Source organism: Dermacentor silvarum, chromosome 5 (assembly GCF_013339745.2).
Source record: "Dermacentor silvarum isolate Dsil-2018 chromosome 5, BIME_Dsil_1.4, whole genome shotgun sequence".
Classification (NCBI taxonomy): Eukaryota; Metazoa; Arthropoda; class Arachnida; order Ixodida; family Ixodidae; genus Dermacentor; species Dermacentor silvarum.
In genome coordinates this window covers 60836764-60851246 of record NC_051158.1, presented here as the reverse complement: position 1 = coordinate 60851246, position 14483 = coordinate 60836764, and the positions used below count along the sequence as shown (strand labels likewise).

General features: G+C 47.0%; 2 non-coding genes across 2 annotated transcripts; both read left to right on the top strand.

Annotated features, from left to right (window-relative positions):
• The first annotated feature begins 8313 nt into the window (after positions 1-8313).
• On the top strand, positions 8314-8385 carry Trnac-gca (transfer RNA cysteine (anticodon GCA)). The gene has a single exon. It is a non-coding gene; the product is annotated as a tRNA-Cys (tRNA).
• A 1589-nt stretch (positions 8386-9974) lies between these two features.
• Trnac-gca (transfer RNA cysteine (anticodon GCA)) lies at positions 9975-10046 on the top strand. The gene has a single exon. It is a non-coding gene; the product is annotated as a tRNA-Cys (tRNA).
• Positions 10047-14483: the final 4437 nt, after the last annotated feature.

Below are 14483 nucleotides of genomic sequence, written 5' to 3'. Positions count from 1 at the left end.
AACGTACCCACGCACTTCTCCGCGCACTTTTTATTCTTGCTTTTCTTGAGCGTGTACATGAACTGCAGTTTTATACCTGAATTGGGCACATCTTCGGGCCTGCGAATGCAACATCTCTAAAGGCGAAGCAGCGCCGGCCAAAGTAGATACGCGCTGGTGGCGAGGCCGAGTCGGCCGGGAGTAGTCGTTCTATTGCGATAGCAATTATATGGACACTTTAACCGGATTTCTGCCGTCGGCGTCGCCGTCGCCGTGAGGTTCCGTATAGATAAAATCTTCACCGCGCGCCGTATGCCCGAGCGGAAGCGTGCTGGGACGCGCGCTATCACGGAGAGCGAACGCACTCAATCTCCCACGCGCAAGCAACGAAGCTGGAGGCCAGCGCCGGAGAGCGGGGGGGGGGGGGGGGGGGGGGGGGGGGGGGGGGTGCACTTCTACTGTGCCAACAACCGCGCTTATCCCTCCCACGCGCCAGCAAGGAAGCGGGAAGCCAGCGCCGGAGGGAGCGGGGGGGGGGGGGGGGGGGGCGGCGCACTTTTCCTCTGCCAACAACCGCGCTCGTCGCTCGCCGCACCGTCTCTTATCTCCACACGGCTCTGACCTTTATGCTCTATGCGTTCGCCGCTCAGTTTCTGTTGAAGCGATAGACCGCACGTACCTTCGCCCGCTGCTGGGGCGTATATATGCGCTTGCTGCCAGCGTTTTGACAGTCGTTTTCTGCAGTCATTCAGTGTGATCTATTCATGTTTGTTTGTGCGCGCTCACACCACGCTTGTTCATTCAGTTAGTAATAGTCGGGCCACATTTTCCAACGCACGCTACACAGGTAATGCTGCCCGGATCGGCAGTGCAGCGCTACAGGTGTGTCCCTTCGCACGCGCGCTGCCCACGGGAAGCGCTTCTCATCAACACCACCGTTTCACACGCCCCTTGTCGTGGTCATCGAGTCTCTCTTCATGTCGGTCTACTTACGCCGCAGCACACCTGCTTACTTAATCAGCTCATGTTTACTACAATTCATATTGCTACCAAAGCCGCTCACCTACTTCGTATGGCATTGCTGTGTTGCTATCGCATTCATTGCTTCGCCCTTAGGGCGAAACTGTGACATTTTTTTCATGGGCGCCGCCATTGCGCAGGCAGTGGCGCCATCTATGGGCAGTTGGCATGCTGGCTTGGGCGAACGCCCGTGTTGTATGCTGTGGTATGCGCTCGGCGGCAGTTTCTGGTGGTTTTTTTCGCACTCGCGCGGTCTATTTAGCATGAAATTGCGTCTTCTACGTCGGGAATGGTCGTGTGAGGCGTAGTGAAGGAATTTAAGTCTGAAGTATAATTAAGCGGCTGGAGTTTATGCAGACGTTAGGGCGGACGGAGCACCCATGCAGCGTGAGGTGTGCGCGCTTGTTTGAGCTTACAATGAACCTCGAATATCAGTTAGGTATTTCTGAAAATTCGTTTCACGAATGTTACCTTACTGTAGCATTCTTTGGTTTAGCTGTAACGAGTACTTACGAAACATTTGACGATCCTAACAGCGTGGGTACCGTTCTGCTGTAGAATAAGTCGTGCTGTTTACTTTGACAAGCGTTTCAAGTTGTTATCTGTAGATACATTGGGCGACTGCCTTGTTTGCTGGGCAAGGTTTGAGCTCACATATAAAATAAGTTGGTTAATAATAGCCGCATACCGTACAGTGTAAATCACACTTTTAGAGTGGTCGAAGGACTAGCTGCAGACTGCGCGAGCGTCCGAGGCAGTACTAAATGCTGTGTTATAGATCTGTCTGTTCGATATAGTGCATGTTCCAAGTGGTCCAAGCATGCGGCACGACCATGCGAAGTCTTATTGCGTCGTTATCCCGTGTTCTGTTTTATTTTGCCGCAAAAGGAGGACATATATGAACTCTCTTTCTTTTTTTCAGTCTCGTAAGTTCAGTCATCTACGACGCATTCACCCATCTTACGGAAATTGTGTCGTTACAAATAGCTGTCGGATTCTCTTTATGCGATCCCCTTTGTATATTGTGCCTTACAGGGCAAAAAGGCAATGCCGATCGAAGCACGAAGCAATTGTGTGTATCATGTTGGTTTGCCAACCGCAGTGCTCGCTGTGTTGAGCAATGCCTTCGGCCTTGAACGTAGACAGTGATTTGAAGTCTACTAAACTTAAAATGCGTGAGAACGATGCCGGTGGATGATGAAAATGTTTTACAACTCTTCGTGGAGTGAAAACCGATACATCCAGCGTAGTTCACAACACATACACACACCGCGGCTGATGATGCTCGTCGTATTTTTGCACATCCAAGAGAAATTTCCAGATACAATAGCTACTGCTGCACCTAAAGGCTACACAGTGGTTGTTCGACGACCTCGTAAGAACTGAAATCCCGTAAATTGCACTCAGAACTAGCTAAAACACCTCCAAATCGTCCGGCAGCGCGCGACCGGCAACACATTCAATCCGCGCCGCGCCGGCTCGCACAAGCCAGAGAGGAGGAAAGGCTCGTCGCGCGCGCTTTCCTCCTCGCCCGATGAAAAGGTGTATAGGCTATTATTGCACTCCAACGCCGCAAAACTGAATAAGGGAAAATTCAATCGAGTAAAAAAATGCATACGCAAAAAGGCACTTTGCAGGGTATGTCTGCTCAGACTGCTTCATGTTGTAACGACATCGCAAACATGACGCGAATTTTACAAACGATAGTCTTTCTTGGACTACCTAAAAACGAAAACCTTTGTCTGTCACTCGATTAAACCGCCCCGCCAACGCCGATTTAACCGCCCGGCCAAAACCAACCGAGCTACTAGCACTGGTGGCACGAGGTCATACACGTCCAACATTATACAGCGCAAAGTAAACCTCAGGCCTATTTGAGGCAAAATACATGTACATAACCGTGATCCGCAGCGTTCATTTAATTAATAATACACACTGGACTGGTTTTAACAGCGAAGCTGTTTAAGGCAGCCGTAATTTATGGTGCGTATCAAGAAACTGCCGAGAAAAAAAAAAAAAGCTTCCTTGCCGAGTCGGGATTCCAACCCGCGTACCCCCGATCCCAATGCGAGCGTCGTAACCACTAGCACGGCCGCTGGATGCAGCGGCCGTCCCACTAGGCTATACAGCCACGCTTGCAGAACATGCACGTACACTCGTGCTCTGCGAGGTGAAGAGGGGTTGCGCGTTATGAGAGCGATAGAGAAACGCATTCACGGAGCGGGTCGCCTGGAACGCGGTGTCGGTGTTGCAAGCTGCGCTATGCAACGCGCAGTGACGGCCGTAAGTCCCAGACGCGCGAAAAGCAGTTATCTTCATCATGAGTAATAAGATGAAAAGTTCGCGCGCAACTCAGGAAAATGCTGGGCTACGATCGCCCAGCTTCGCTGTTTCAAGCGCTGCGCGCCCGATTACAAGGTTAAGCGTTTTTTTTTTCTTCTTTTTTTTTACTTTAGTAAATGAAAAGTCAACGTCTCAGAAATGGTGTCGAAGAGACGCTACGCGTTGAAAACAAGCCTACTGAAGCCGCGGCTCTGTAGCCGGCTTTAAGCCAACAGTAATAAAAGGTCCCAACAGATGGCGCGAGAGCAGGGTGAACGCGGGAAATTTGAATTGAATTCAGCAAAACCTCCATTGCATCCATCATGGGAGGAGTGAGAGGGGAGGGGAAGAGCGTGAGGGGTGGGAGGGGAAAGAAGAGAGGGTGTTACGTATAAGGGGTCACAGAAGACTATCCTTTGTCGACGTCATTTGCAGCGAAGCAAGCAGATATGCGGCCAATTTTTTTAGTGACAATTGTACAGAAATACCATATACAACAGCTAAAAGCAATCCTAGCCTTGTGATATCTCTTACCCGCCGTGGTTGCTTAGTGGCTTTGGTGTTGCGCTGCTAAGCCCGAGAGCACGATGTCAAATCCCTGCCGTGGCGTCCGCATTTCGATGGGGCCGAATTTCAAAAAACGCCCGCGCACCGTTCATTAGGCGGACGTTAAAGAACACCAGGTGATCAAAATTATCCGAAATCCCTCACTACGGCGCGCCTCATAATCATATCGTGGTTTCCTTGCGTAAATCCACAAAAAAAAAAAATGCTGCCTGTTTTCTAGCACATTTTCCCAAGAAACCACAATATCGAAGATGCCCTCGCACGAAAAGAATAAAGCTGTCAAAGAAGCACTTGCCTGTAATCATTCCGATGAAATACAGCGTAATGTACGCCCCTTAACAACGCGGCGAGCCGAAAACCTCGCGGTTAAAAAAAACAATCAGACCCCCGTTTTGCATTAAGCAACTTGCAACAGATAACATGCACGAAGTCACGCATAAACTGTATCCAAAACTATGAACCGCGTGACACCTGGTGCGACGATTTAGCGGGCCACATAAATATGACAAAATCTGTTCTTGCAAGCTATAAAACGATGCACTCGTACTGTCGTGCACCTTAGCTAGAGCAACATGGTAAAGAAGTGGCAAACGGTAGAAGCGCTTTGCGGCATCCATAAACTAAGCGAAATGCCTAGAATCCGCGTGCTGCACTGTGGACAAACTGAACGCCAGAACACGCGTAGGCCGTGATCAACTTCATCGCTTGCCCGTGTAAACTGTTGCGAGTACAAGGAACACCGAGATTACAAAAGAAAGCTTGATATCAATAGATTTCCCGCCGAACGGCGGCAATCCACCGCTGCCGTTGCTCCCACTCATGAGGCCTCGCAGGGAATGATTAGAACCGTGTCACCGGCAAGTTTTTGCAGGTATCTGAGCACCCCACCGCGGGACAATTGTTCTTCGCCATGCCTTGAAGCTTTGGGTGCCACACACATGTGACGGGTGCGGCGTATTTCACTCCGAGAACCTCAATCAAATAGAGAAGCAGGAGCAACGACGCAGAGAACAACGGCGAACGGCTGCCTCCTTTTCCGAGAGCATACAAACACTAGTAGGGCGAAATAAATCAATGAATACAATTTATCACAACTGCATCACGCTTTGGACCGTCCTCCGTGGCTTTGGACGTGAGCAGAACTGAACCACAACTGCAACATTGAGCAGGGGTAAGGGCTTGGACCCACGACCTTTATATGTGCACATTCCCAGTGACACTGCGCAGTGCCACACACATTAATGCTCCGGGTATGTGCATGTCTAGGAATCCGCAGGCCCCTATAGGCGCCTAGCCCACCTCGCACTACTATAAGTGCGAGCTCAAATCTAGAGCAAAGAGTGCCCGGCCTTCGGTCAAAGCAGCTTCTCAAGAAGCACAGTGATGCCATGTCACGTTTATTGATGCAGTTCTGTGCATTTTCTTTTAGGGCAGAAAGCTTTTAAACTGGGCCGAAGTCATGTACGATGACTATCCAAAGCGCGGTTCCTTTCTTTTACCGACTGCTTCGCGAAAGAGGTGGTAAACCCCAGGACGAAAACTGGGTTGACTGGTACAGCAACAAGCAAAGCAATAATAAATAATAATAATAAATGATAATCATTATATTTATTTTCGCATAACAGGATAACCGTGGACGGCGTGCGAGGCATGTAGATCCAGGGGCTTTAGTATAGAAAGGTGAAAACACGCACGCGCATGCCACCAGCCCGCCTTCGACAACACAAGACAACAATTGCTACAGAGACGAATGCACACACACACGCGCGCACACACACACACACACACACACACACACACACACACACACACACACACACACACACACACACACACACACACACACACACACACACACACACACACACACGCGCGCGCGCGTCACAGATAAATCACGGGGAACACCAGTGCCACGATGTAACGAGTCACCACCTCGTTAGAGGGGTGGTGACTCCTATTTGAGTCATATATGAGAGTCCACATATTTTAGAGTAGTGACAGTAGTCCCATGTTCAGCACACGAATGGTTCGCATTAAAATCACACGCCAATTTTCGAAACATCGAATGCCGTTCATATTTTGAGCGACGGCGTAGCGAGATTACATTTCAAGAAAATTGTGCAGAAACGATCGATGATGATTGTCCGCGTAAGGGCTCAGTCCGAACGAACGAACGAAGGAACGAACGAACGCTAGAGTGAGCGAACGAAAGAGCGATAGAGAGAGCGAGCGAGAGAGTCATAGAGAGATAGAGAGAGAGAGCGAGTAAGCAAACGAACGTTTTTACCCAGTCCGACCAACGACGTACTTACGAGCGAGCTACCACGAAAACACCCCAAAGAGCCAAAAAACGCTGTTCCCTTAAAAAAAAAAAAAAAAAAAAAAAAAAAAAAAAAAAAAAAAAATCACGCAGTTCGCTGTAGCAACGGGGCGGGGCAAACGACGTAGCGAGACGCATGTGTACCTGTATTTCGCAACGTTGCATTTCATATTCCACTCTTTTCAAATAACGCGTGGCACCGAGAGGTTGACTGGAGCGAAAACAACGACGAGGCGGTATACGAGCCAAAGACGAAGAGCGAGAAGAATTGGAAATGAAATGGGGTCGTTAGAAAATGCGGCCACGGATTTTCACGTTCTGCAAGCCATTGATGACCGCTCGCTGAACGACTCAATCATCGGAAACATAAAACCACCATGTCGTTCGTATTATTAGCCTTTCAGTGTCGATGGAAAAAAAGAGCACTAAGTAGACTAACGTTTGGACGCAATTCAACTACATATGATTAGCTATGCGCACACGGAGAAAGACATTGCGAGCGGCCAGTGTTGCAAAAATTTAGGGAGCCTACATGCAACGCCGTTGCATGTAAGCTCCCTACAAAATTGATGATGATGATGATGATGATGATTTATTGGCATCCCTTTGAAACGGGGCGGCGACAAATAGTCACCTAGCCTGCTTGATTTAATCAGGTATACTATACATGTTCTTTATCTTGCATTTTTGTATACCTATCATTATTTTTCTTTTTCAAAAATTTACCTTGTACCACTGCCTATGATTTTAAGAGATCAGGTCGCATCCATCTTTTCCCTACTTTTTTTCCACCAGTACTCTAATCGTCTCTTGCTGATCTCTACGGCTGATCTGTTTATGTTTCCTTCCACTTTAAACCCAAGCGCTTCTGGGAGTTGCACGTTACCTACGGTTCTCGCTGGGTGGATCCCGTCGCATTCCATTAGGATGTGCTGAGTGGTCTCTGGATCTTTACTGCAGCATACACATGTCTCATCTAATTCCGAATATTTGTTCCGATATGTTTTCGTCCTTAGGCAACCGGCTCGAGCCTCAAATAGCAAGGCACTGCCCTTTGTGTTATCGTATAGATTTTCCCTTCTAATTTCTTTCTTCTCATTCTTGTAAATCTCCATTGTCCTTTTCGTTTCCATTCTTTGCATCCAATTCACGGTCTCTATTTCTCTCACTTTCTCTCTGATGACCCCTGGTTGTCTATTTACAGTTTCGATTATCCTGTACTTGGTTGCCAACTTCCTTGACCTCTTCCTCCATTCTGTGTCCACGCTTTTCATGTAGAGATACTTGTGCACTTTAGCCGCCCATTTATTTTCATCCATGTTCCTGAGCCTTTCTTCAAAACTAATTTTGCTTTGTGCTTCTCTGACTTCAAAGAGGCCCAACCCATGTCTCATGCACTGCCTCATTTGTCGTATTACCGTGTGCTCTCAAAGCCAACCGGCCTACTGATCTTTGGTTAACTTCCAACCCGCCAATATATCCGATTTTTAAGCATATAATGGCATTTGCGAATGTTAGCGCTGGCACCATTACTCCTTTCCAGATTCCACGCACCACCTCATACTTATTGTGGCCCCACAGTGCTCTGTGTTTCATTAATGCTGCATTCCGCTTCCCCTTTATTTTCAGATTATCTTGGTGGTTGCTTGAGTAATTCTTTCCTTCGTTTATGTGTACGCCGAGGTACTTATATTGCTTCACTATGGGTATTACTTGCTGTTGAATTGACACCACGAAGTTACTCGTGTGCTCATTAAAGATCATAATCCCTGATTTCTCTGTGCTAAACTTAAGGCCTAGATTTGTCGCTGCGTTCCCACAGATATTCGCAAGTATCTGTAAATCTTTTTTATTGTCCGCTAGTAGCACAATGTCGTCTGCGTACATCAGTCCAGGGATCTTCTGTTGCACCATTTGTCCATTACGCATGTAGGATAAATCAAAACCTAATTCGCTGTTTTCCAGTCGTCTTTCTATGCCCTTGACGTAAAGCGTGAACAACAATGGTGACAGAGGGTGACAATTGAACACCCAGTCCCAGCACCACCTAGGTAACTCAATACTATCAGTACATTTACCGTGTTTACAACAGTGCAGTGCATCTGGGGGGTATAGCTCAGTGGTAGAGCATTCGACTGCAGATCGAGAGGTCCCCGGTTCAAACCCGGGTGCCCCCTCTTTTTATTGCTATTTATTTTTAACTTTACTTAAACAAATATTTATGTATTTTGCACGCGTTAATGCACACTTTACTACACAAGCCCATAAAACACAAAATACAAGAACGAAGAAGCACGTTTACCCGACACTGCTTGCCGCGTACGAACACACAGCGTTAGGGAACGGCCACTGCCCCGCTTTGCATTTTGCTCCACGAGTCCAACACTGACATGGCCGACAAGCATTTCTGACAGCACAAACGGGCACCGAATAGTTGATGTAGCCGTAACGCGTTGCCTGCAAACGAGTACGTAAGATTTGACGAATGGCAACGTGGAATTGCTGCAAGCATTCGCCTGCTTGCTCGTGTTTGTGGACGGGTCTCGCCATCTCGTGGCAGTGGGTGCAAACATATCAGGGCGTCCAAAGCGCGGGTACTTTTGAAAGCATCTCTGCGCCATATTTCTGGAATTATCAGTTTGAAGTGGTGCGGTACAATGCACGAACTGTTAGCAAATAACACATAATGATTGAGTATTAAAAATAATCACAGCAAAATTAAACAAAACAAAGAATAAAACAAGAACCAATAATAGCTAGATTACTACTACTAAGTGGTTCGTTTGGAAAAGGAAAAGTTGGCGCTATCTTCTGCAGCCCTTGAGGGAGCATGGCTCAGCGTTAACTCGATTACGCAGATAAAACTGTTTTTTTTTTTACCTTCTCGCACTTTATGATCAAGCCCAGAATTAGAGTCAGCTATGCTTCCTGCTAAAACGAGCGCACCAGCCGTCTGGTCGAACATTTCAAATATCGTTCTGTTTTGATTCAAGCAATTAAACTGTCATTTGAAACCATAAAAGAAGAGGGGGGAAAAAGGAATAATAATAAAGCTAACAGCGGCTTCTTAACATTAATTTTTTGCTGATTTCGCAGGTAGGCCATAATGGGCCCGGGATTTCTCGCGATACCATCGACGCTATCAGTGCTGAACGGAAGGGGTTTTATCAGTGCAGGTGAACATCGGATCAGTCATTTTATCTGCTCGTCCTCTGTTAGACTGCTCTAAAGAAAATGTTACCCCCCATGGGCCTTCTCATGTCCCCAAACAATATTGGTATCTGTCTTGCATGCGCTCCCTTTCTTTGAGGCTGCTCTCCCACTGCATTCAGGTCACAACGTGCATGCGAGTGTCAGCGTGGCATATCATTCGTGACAGGAATGCTAACCAGTGGAAGATATTAAAGGAAAGAGAAAGGTAAAAGCATATTTAAATAAGTAAAAGTACACAAGCGGAATATTGGCGACGGTTTTTTATTTCGGGGACAAGGCGAACCCCGAAAGGCCCAATATCTTCTTATTTTCTTTTTTTCCCTTCTTTTTTTGTGCGTGCAGATATTCTACTGCAGTACGAAGGACATAGACATCCAACGAAAAGCAACCCTGTTTTCTGCGTTTTAAAAGCATGCCGGCCTTCCGTTGATATATGATCAGACACCAGAGTGGATGTGTTTTGGTTCGATGACTGTGTTTCTCAGTATGATGTGGCAGGCTTTGGTGACTTGTGCCTCTGTTTTCAATGCATAAACATACAAACTGGCCGTTCGGGGGTATAGCTCAGTGGTAGAGCATTCGACTGCAGATCGAGAGGTCCCCGGTTCAAACCCGGGTGCCCCCTCTTTTCTAATTTTTTTTTGTGGTTGGGATTCTGTTTTTTGTTCTTTCTTTTTCTTTTTTGCTTAATTGCGGAAGTCAGCAATCCGAATAAATAAATGCACATTCACAAACACTGTCGCCCGGACACTCGCATCTCCATGTGCCTACGCCTAGTATTTTATTTCACGTGACCAACACTAGTTTGTCATTTAACCAATTGGTAACGAGGATACTCTATGTTATTATCGCAGTTCTAGTCATAACCGTTTCTTCTGTGAAGATGAACGTGGCACGAGCATTGTTAAAGGGCGCGGCTGCGGCAAGCAACGGCGTCGAGCCGGCAAGCGTTCTTCGCCGGCTTGACATCTTCTCCGTGGACTGGCCTCGCCATCTCGCGGCAAACTCTCGAAACTCTCGCGAGCCGCCATCGAGCGCGCGGGTACTTTTGAAAGTCTCCTGCCGGCCATGTTTCAGTAGCAGTTTGATTTATTATTTTCGAGTGTGACACAATACATGGCTTGCAGACCACACTTGTCGAGTGAGTGTTCAAACAAACAAATGAGCGCACGAAGGTTCTCGTTTATCATAACAGACAAGGGCGAAGAAAGAAAAGCGCTTTTTGTTGTCGTCTTCCACCTTTACCCTTACCCTCAATTATTAATGAGTGCATAATAATAAAAAAATGGCCTGATTGTGCACATCAAGTATTCTTTACCCACGCTTCAGGAGGGGCAGTTGAAACGTTTCCTGCGCAACAATAATAACAAAAACAATATCGAAAACAATTCCAGTACACCAGTGCACCTCATAATCTCGGGGTCCATGCAAAAAAATCACTTCTGTTCCAGCTTCCACGCTAAGCGTATTTCAGGTTTCAGATGTACTGATCGATATCAGGTATGTGTTTCCTCCTAAACAGCACAAGGAGACACGTATACGGAGAAGAAGTGGCAACACAAGGCGCTGAATGTGCGCCCGTGTTTCTTTGCGTTGTCTAGCCACAATTAATTGATGCGCTGCTCAACTTCCAATGCTTCAGCATATTGCATGTTATTATTTCTCTTCATAAAGAAAAACGTTAACCTGTATAGTCATTGAACAAGAAATGGATGACTATAGCACTATTCGTATTGGTTCTTTGATTTCTTTTTTTGTCCGCTGACATTATTGGCGCGTTATCCCTCGTGCACCGTTGCGTATACGTGATGTTGCGTGGAGCTACGTAGGCCACGTTCCTTCCCAACTATAAATTTAAACGGTGGATGCTGGTGGCGTGAACCAGATTGCTGTACCGTGTTCTCGCACTTGCCTCGCCGCCTTGTCCGTAAAGGGTGCAGCCCGGTCGTAAAACAAACAGATAGAAGACCCCTGTGGACCACTCATGATAGTGTTTGCAATTTGGAAAGTGTGATTTAAGATTTTTTTTTTGAGCATTGCGGATTACCATTACGCGGAAAGAAAGTGGCTGAAAATGCGTGTCAGTTTTGTCTATAGTAAACGTAGGTGATTATCAATCTTACATGAAGAACAATTACGGAAGGGTAAATTATGCTTTATTCGGATCTGTCCCCCTGTCCTTAAACTAAAATTAGCAACACAGTTCTTGTGTTTTTAAAGACGGTTATACCGTCCCAAGGAACTCAGCAATTTTGACAAACACACCACGGTACCATTATTCTTTTCACATAAAGCGCAAGGGGTGTTTCTAGGAAGCACGAAAGTCAATCGTCGCTGCCGAAGCAGGAAATACGCAATAATAGTTTAATAAGAAGCATTACCGGCCTCAGCAGTTTCGTTTAATTTGACAGTGTGCGGGGAGAGTAACCGCTTCGAAAAGTGTGTGTCTTGTTGCGCCTAGCTGGCGGTTAAGGAGGCTTCCCCTGCAAACCTGCAGTTATGAAATGCTGTTGAAACTGTCGAGCTTTCTGGAGGAACTATGCATACCGGCGAGCGTGCAGCTATGAAAGGTCATTCAGGCGGCATCGTCTTTTCAACGCCAAAGAGCTGGCGACGAAGCATGCGTGACATCAAGATGATTGACAAGTGGCTCTGCGTTGCGTGTTCGTCTGAGTTTGTGAGGGACCCCAAACTGTGAAAGGGTCTTCGGCATTATATCACCGGCTAATTGCTGCAAAAGTACCTACGCTGACGACTTCGTGGGAAGAGCGCCCACCTAAGCTTCTCGCGAAATTGCTTTGCATAGAGGGCGGGTCGAAGCTTGAACACTATGTAGAGGTGGTGTTCAAGCTTCAGCTATGTTCGGCGGTGCGGTGCGTCACCAGGGGCAGAATGTTGCAAAGACATTGAAGTCCTTCAACGAGAGAAAGGGGGAAATGAACCGAAGAAAAGCGGAACTTGAGTGTTGTGTGGATGCTCAGACATGTAAACGCTCGATCATGCAAATACAGTGTGCCCCGTCGAAAGACTATCAACTTCTGCGCGCGCTCTCAGACTGGTTTTCTGTGACTTCCATGTCTTATTGAAATGAAAAATAAAAGAAGGAGACATAGTCATAGTTTACCTCGTGTGCGAAAAATCACATGTGTTCGTGTTCGTAGGACTGTAACCAGCATTTAACTCGCCGTGGTGCCGTAGTGGATATGGCGTCGTGCTACTAACACGGCCCGCAGCGGCCGCATGTCGATGGGAGTGAAATGCAAAAACGCCCGTTGTACCGTGCAATGGGGGCACGTTAAACAACCCCAGGTGGTCAAAATTAGACCGGAGTCCCTCCTACCGCGTGCCTTCATAATCAAATCGTGGTTTTGGCACGTGAAACAAAGAATGTGATTTTTCAACCGGCATTTTCCCGCGCTTTCCTTTCTCCTTTCTTTATTTCCCGTGGAACAAGGGGTAGCCGGTGTTAATGAAGGCGCCAACCGCTGCATTTCCTTCATGCAAGTTAAAAGAAAGAAAAAAAAAGAAAGGAAAACGAGATATGAGGAAGGTGACGAGAAGGAGTCAAGCGAAGAAGAACAAACTTTTAAGCGCAGGTGAAACGGAAGGCCACGACCACGTAAGACCGCTGCAAGCGTCAACGGAGCGTGATCGTGGTTGTCACTAAACGGGCACGTCCTCGCTGGGACAATTGTCTCACTGTGTCCCGCGCAAGAACCACGCCTGGGGGGTTGTTGCACGGAGCACTTCCGGAAAATGAGGGGAAAGGTTTAATCTGCTCGCGCCACCGGAAGTGAGGAAGCAAAGCAGCGCCAAAAGAGTCGCGCGCACATCCGGTCTCGTGTCCGGGCATGCAGAATTAAAAGGCCAGGTGTCTTCCTCCGCCCGCTATTCGCGGACCGCTAAAGGGTGTGAAGTGGCTCGAGACAAGGGAAACGAACCGCAGCTGGATTTTACACGGTCTTCTCTCGCCTATTACGGCAATTATAAAGTTAGCGCAGTTGTTTTGTTTCCGCAGAGGAGAAAGTGGAAACACGGCGCTACAGGCGTTAGCAGTTAAACACGTGCTTCCTTCGTAGGAAGTTGGCGAGGACAGGTGGCTAATTTTAGAAGCGTTACACAACGATTGTCGCATATGCTTATGGTATACGATTCAAGTTGCCTTGTTCGCAGAGGAAAACAGGATGCTGAGAAAAGTAAGCAAGCAAGTTCACGCTTTAGACTTAAACGAGGGCGCTAATTAGGCACCTGCCTTGTGATTTCTTCCGTCACTTCCTGCCGGTGGCAAAGATTACTAGCGCAATCAAAAAGTAGGCCAGTGGGCAATGTGCCATGATAATACCGCGTAATGGCGATATATGTCGCTTTATTATTATTATTTCTTCATTCTGAAGGCAGGTGTCTTCATATTTCATTGTTCCTACATGACATTATAACACATTTTCGGACACCCTTTGCGCAAATAAGCTCCGATTCGTTTTTGTATTTGATTACGATGCAGTATTGATAAGTTTTACTAAGCGAAGAGGAATTACAGAAGGATTCATTCGTTGACAACTGATTGTCCGCGATCCAGCGTGTCCGCTAGCAAGATGCGACTCCCCATCACAACTTGGCAGGGCCAGTTCTTGCGAAGTTATCTTTCGTACGCTTTCATTATTGAATCGGACTGATTTTTTGAATATCAGTGACCTCGTTTACGGTGCTGTCAAGTTGTTCTTGTGCAAACTTTATTAGGCCGCTTACAAGTTCACCTTTGGGAAATTGACTTACTAAGCAGCTCTGCTCAGATAGCTAAGATTGAGTCTGATGACATTTTTTTCCAAATAATGCTAAACATTTGTCCTATCAATTCCTAAATGGTATTTGAGAAAATCACCTTGCACAACCAGAAATAAAAACTGTGATATAGCGACTGGCGCTTCCGTCTGTGAAGAGAAGGCAGGTGTCGACATTGTATCGAAAATCTCCCATTTCTTGGAACAATAGATGGTGCTCCACTACAAAGGCTGAGGTGTCGCTTACGAGACTTAGTTGTGGAGTCCCCCAACCCCCAATAAAC